The sequence below is a fragment of the Phyllobates terribilis genome, unplaced genomic scaffold (genome assembly GCF_046119375.1).
Source record: "Phyllobates terribilis strain yellow unplaced genomic scaffold, ASM4611937v1 Scaffold_81__1_contigs__length_6697587, whole genome shotgun sequence".
Classification (NCBI taxonomy): domain Eukaryota; kingdom Metazoa; phylum Chordata; class Amphibia; order Anura; family Dendrobatidae; genus Phyllobates; species Phyllobates terribilis.
In genome coordinates, this window is record NW_027362841.1 from 4476228 (window position 1) to 4482506 (window position 6279).

At 41.8% G+C, this 6279-nt stretch overlaps 1 non-coding gene across 1 annotated transcript; it reads right to left on the bottom strand.

Moving 5' to 3' along the window:
* Positions 1-1225: 1225 nt before the first annotated feature.
* TRNAA-UGC (transfer RNA alanine (anticodon UGC)) lies at positions 1226-1297 on the bottom strand. The gene has a single exon. It is a non-coding gene; the product is annotated as a tRNA-Ala (tRNA).
* Between the last annotated feature and the right edge of the window lie 4982 nt (positions 1298-6279).

Here is a 6279-nt window from a genome sequence, read left to right on the forward strand (position 1 = left end):
GCGCCCCCTCTGTGCTGGGCAGTCACAGTGCAGAGAGCCGGAACACGCTGTGGAGACAGGACCTGCGGCCAGCGGGGAACAAGGAGAGGGAAGTATTTGATTATTATTTTTTTTCTGTATGGAGCATTACATGGGGCCATACTGTATGGAGCATTATATGGGGCCATACTATATTGAGCATTATATGGGGCCATACTGTATGGAGCATTATATGGGGCCCATACTATATTGAGCATTATATGGGGCCATACTGTATGGAGCATTATATGGGGCCCATACTGTATGGAGCAATACATTGGATACGGAAAGTATTCAGACCCCTTTAAATGTTTCACTCTTTGTTTCATTGCAGCCATTTGGTAAACTCTAAAAAGTTCATTTTTTCCTCATTAAAGTACACTCTGCACCCCATCTTGACTGAAAAAAAACTGAAATGTAGAAATTTTTGCAAAATTATTAAAAAAGAAAAACTGAAATATCACATAACGCTATGCATATTTTATCAAACCCCTCCATGGAGCTGTAGCACTAAAGCACTAGGATAGCAGGTCGCAACTATGCAGTGTGTGGTCCTTAAATGAAGGTAAAATCATAATAGAAATATGGTATCACTTTTGGGATTCTGGGATCAACGAGCGATGAGTTATCCCAGAAGTTTTTAATAAAATGTGCAGGCTAGAGCCCAGTCCCTGTGACGTCATCCCAGGGGGGTCTCTCCCTTCAGCATAAAATAGTTGGCTGGGGGGTATAGATACTATAAGCAATGGGTCATATTCGATAACGTTCAAATCAAATCCACCTATATTGAATCGTCTCAGCGATCTTATAGTAAGTCTCTTCTTTAATCCTTATTATTTGGTGTAACTATTAATGTATTGTATTGTCTCCTTTTGTAAACATTTTTGTATAGTTTTCCTAAACACTGCCTCCCATTTGGATTAAATATAAAATCTAATCGTTCTGTTTCTTTTGTCCTGTAATCGTTCCCTTCCCAGAAGCCATACACTACCAGAATGCAGGCGTTTGGCCAGGCAAGGCCTTGTACTATATTTCAAACTCGGCCGGTGGTGGCAGCGAGTAATATTAATAATTGGGCTATTGTGAAGCTGGCAGTGACTGTACAGAGGGCATTAACATATATTCCATATGTTGGAATCCCTGATGAAATCCTGACACAGTGACAGCATGGTGAGATATAGAGGGATCTCTGTGGAATACATGACAATGGAGATGTTGGGGATTAAACCCGCGGCCTCATACATGCAAAGCATGCGCTCTACCACTGAGCTACATCCCCTGCATGTGTGTTATGCTCATATGCAAAACCCTAAGGGTATGTTCACACTTATTTGAAAGCAGAAATTTCTGCAGCATTTCCACATCTCTTGGCAGGAAAAACGCAGCGGCAAAAACGTGCTTTTTTTCCTGCATTTTTCTAGCGTTTTTAGACAGCAATAAATGACATGGAGATAGATAATGGAGATAGATTGAGTAGATAGATAGACAGATATATTGACCAACAGACGTACAGAGAGACATTTAGACATAGGAACAGACATATAGACAAATAATTGCACAACCACCCAACATATAATAACTTTGCACCCTGTGGAGCTTATCAGGCAGCTTTTAATGATTAAATAAAAAAACAAACAAAAAAAAATGACGTGGTGTATCCCCCCATGTAACCAGCAAAGTTAATTAAAGCAGACAACTGAGAGCTGATATTATCAGGCTGGGAAGGTCCCTGGTGATTGTGCATAAACATACCAGCCCGCAGCACAGCCCTCCATGTGCTCGCCGAGGTAGTCTGACTGCCATTAGGTACCGAGATGAGATCCTCAGACCTCTTGTGAGACCATATGCTGGTGAGGTTGGCCCTGGGTTCCTCCTAATGCAGGACAATGCCAGACCTCATGTGGCTGGAGTGTGTCAGCAGTTCCTGCAAGATGAAGTCATTGAAGCTATGGACTGGCCGCCCGTTCCCCAGACCTGAATCCGATTGAGCACATCTGGGACATCATGTCTCGCTCCATCCACCAACGTCACGTTGCACCACAGACTGTCCAGGAGTTGGCGGATGCTTTAGTCCAGGTCTGGGAGGAGATCCCACAGGAGACCATCCGCAACCTCATCAGGAGCATGCCCAGGCGTTGTAGGGAGGTCATACAGGCACATGGAGGCCACACACAATACTCAGCCTCATCAGGAGCATGCCCAGGCGTTGTAGGGAGGTCATACAGGCACGTGGAGGCCACACACAATACTCAGCCTCATCAGGAGCATGCCCAGGCGTTGTAGGGAGGTCATACAGGCACGTGGAGGCCACACACAATACTCAGCCTCATCAGGAGCATGCCCAGGCGTTGTAGGGAGGTCATACAGGCACATGGAGGCCACACACAATACTCAGCCTCATCAGGAGCATGCCCAGGCGTTGTAGGGAGGTCATACAGGCACGTGGAGGCCACACACAATACTCAGCCTCATCAGGAGCATGCCCAGGCGTTGTAGGGAGGTCATACAGGCACGTGGAGGTCACACACAATACTCAGCCTCATCAGGAGCATGCCCAGGCGTTGTAGGGAGGTCATACAGGCACGTGGAGGTCACACACAATACTGAGCCTCATTTTGACTTGTTTTAAGGACATTACATCAGAGTTGGATCAGCCTGTAGTGTTTTATTCCACTTTAATTTTGGGGGTGACTCCAAATCCAGGCCTCCATTGGTTAATAAATGTGATTTCAATTGATGATTTTTGTGTGATTTTGTTGTCAGCACATTCAACTTTGTACAGAACAAAGTATTCAATGAGAAGATTTCATTCATTCAGATCTAGGATGTGTTATTTGAGTGCTCCCTTTATTATTTTGAGCAGTGTAAATACAGTTATATAAAAAGTTTGGGCACCCCTATTAATCTTAAGCTTAATGTTTTTTAAAAATTGGTGTTTTTGCAACAGCTATTTCATTTTGATATATGTAATAACTGTTGGACACAGTAATGTTTCTGCCTTGAAATGAGGTTTATTGTACTAACAGAAAATGTGCAATCTGCATTCAAACAAACTTTGACAGGTGCATAAGTATGGGCACCTCACCAGAAAAGTGACATTAATATTTAGTAGATCCTCCTTTTGCAAAAATAACAGCCTCTAGTCGCTTCCTGTAGCTTTTAATGAGTTCCTGGATCCTGGATGAAGGTATTTTTGACCATTCCTCTTTACGAAACAATTCCAGTTCAGTTAAGTTTGATGGTCGCTGAGCATGGACAGCCCTCTTCAAATGATCCCACAGATGTTCAATGATATTCAGGTCTGGGGACTGGGATGGCCATTCCAGAACATTGTAATTGTTCCTCTGCATGAATGCCTGAGTAGATTTGGAGCGGTGTTTTGGATCATTGTCTTGCTGAAAGATCCATCCCCTGCGTAACTTCAACTTTATCACTGATTCTTGAACATTATTGTCAAGAATCTGCTGATACTGAGTGGAATCCATGCGCCCCTCAACTTTAACAAGATTCCTGGCGCCGGCATTGGCCACACAGCCCCAAAGCATGATGGAACCTCCACCAAATTTTACTGTGGGTAGCAAGTGTTTTTCTCGGAATGCTGTGTTTTTTTGCCGCCATGCATAATGCCTTTTTGTATGACCAAACAACTCAATCTTGGTTTCATCAGTCCACAGGACCTTCTTCCAAAAAAAAATTGGCTTCTCCAATTGTGCTTTTGCATACCTCAGCCGACTCTGTTTGTGGCGTGCTTGCAGAAACGGCTTCTTTCGCATCACTCTCCCATACAGCTTCTCCTTGTGCAAAGTGCGTTGCATAGTTGACCGATGCACAGTGACACCATCTGCAGCAAGTTGATGCTGCAGCTCTCTGGAGGTGGTCTGAGGATTGTCCTTGACTGATCTCACCATTCTTCTTCTCTGCCTTTCTGATGTTTTTCTTGGCCTGCCACTTCTGGCCTTAACAATAACTGTCCCTGTGTTGTTCCATTTCCTTACTATGTTCCTCACAGTGGAAACTGACAGGTTAAATCTCTGAGACAGCTTTTTGTATCCTTCCCCTGAACAACTATGTTGAATAATCTTTGTTTTCAGATCATTTGACAGTTGTTTTGAGGAGCCCATGATGCCACTCTTCAGAGGAGATTCAAACAGGAGAACAACTTGTAAGTGGCCACTTTAAGTAGCTTTTCTCATGATTGCATACACCTGGCTATGAAGTTCAAAGCTCAATTAGGTTACAAAACCAAAAAAAGTGTTTTAGTACGTCAGTAAAAAGTAGGTAGGAGTATTTAAAACAAGAAAATGATAAGGGTGCCCATACTTATGCACCTGTCAAATTTTGTTTGAATGCAGATTGCACATTTTCTGTTAGTACAATAAACCTCATTTCAAGGCAGAAACATTACTGTGTCCAACAGTTATTACATATATCAAACTGAAATAGCTGTTGCAAAAACACCAATTTTTATAAAACATTAAGCTTAAGATTAATAGGGGTGCCCAAACTTTTTCATATAACTGTATAAGATGGATAGGTATACACACACAGAATATCAATGACATTTACATAATGGATGGTCGTGTGATGCAAAGAATAAAGAGAGAAACAATATAAAGACAAAAGAAAGTAAGTGGGATGTGTGCAAACAATGCTCCAGAGTGTAACAGTATACAGTATGGGGGTCTGACAGTATATGGAGGTCTGACAAAGGGAGAACTAAGTGCAAAATCAAATAACAAAGTTCCTGGAATATAATTGGAGAGATTTTACTAATTTATCACAAGACATGGATGCATGCGCTCTACCACTGAGCTACATCCCTTGGATGGAGACTGATAGGAGGTCACATAAGTGATGGACGATCCATGACGCCGGCGCTGCGGTTATATTTCTCCTTATTCTCATGTGACCATTCTGATACATTTCTTCTCCCTCCTTGTATTTGCTCCTCTGTTTTTGGAACTCCCATAACAATAAATAAGAAAGCCGACACGTGCGCCACCGGCTCCCACCCACTCACTATGTGCATTATCTCTGTACTGTGACCTCACTATGTGCATTATCTATGTACTGTGACCTCACTATGTGCATTATCTATGTACTGTGAACTCACTATGTGCATTATCTATGTACTGTGAACTCACTATGTGCATTATTTATGTACTGTGACCTCACTATGTGTATTATCTCTGTACTGTGACATCACTATGTGTATTATCTCTGTACTGTGACCTCACTATGTGCATTATCTATGTACTGTGACCTCACTATCTGCATTATTTAGGTACTGTGACCTCACTATGTGCATTATCTCTGTACTGTGACCTCACTATGTACATTATCTATGTACTGTGACATCACTATGTGCATTATCTATGTACTGTGACCTCACTATGTGTATTATCTCTCTACTGTGACCTCACTATGTGCATTATTTAGGTACTGTGACCTCACTATGTGCATTATCTATGTACTGTGACATCACTATGTGCATTATCTATGTACTGTGACCTCACTATGTGCATTATCTCTCTACTGTGACCTCACTATGTGCATTATCTATGTACTGTGACAACACTATGTGCATTATCTCTCTACTGTGACCTCACTATGTGTATTATCTCTGTAATGTGACATCACTATGTGGATTATCTCTGTACTGTGACATCACTATGTGCATTATCCCTGTACTGTGACCTCACTATGTGCATTATCAATGTACTGTGACATCACTATGTGCATTATTTCTGTACTGTGACCACACTATGTGCATTATCTATGTACTGTGACCTCACTATGTGTATTATCTATGTACTGTGACATCACTATGTGCATTATCTCTGTACTGTGACATCACTGTGTTTATTATCTCTCTACTGTGACCTCACTATGTGCATTATCTCTGTAATGGGACATCACTGTGTTTATTAACTCTCTACTGTGACCTCACTATGTGCATTATCTATGTACTGTGACCTCACTATGTGCATTATCTATGTACTGTGACCTCACTATGTGTATTATCTCTGTAATGTGACATCACTGTGCTTATTATCTCTGTACTGTGACCTCACTATGTGGATTATCTCTGTAATGTGACATCACTGTGTTTATTATCTCTCTACTGTGACCTCACTATGTGCATTATCTCTGTTCTGTGACATCACTATGTGCATTATCTCTGTACTGTGACCACACTGTGCATTATCAATGTACTGTGACCTCACTATGTGCATTATCTATGTACTGTGACATCACTAT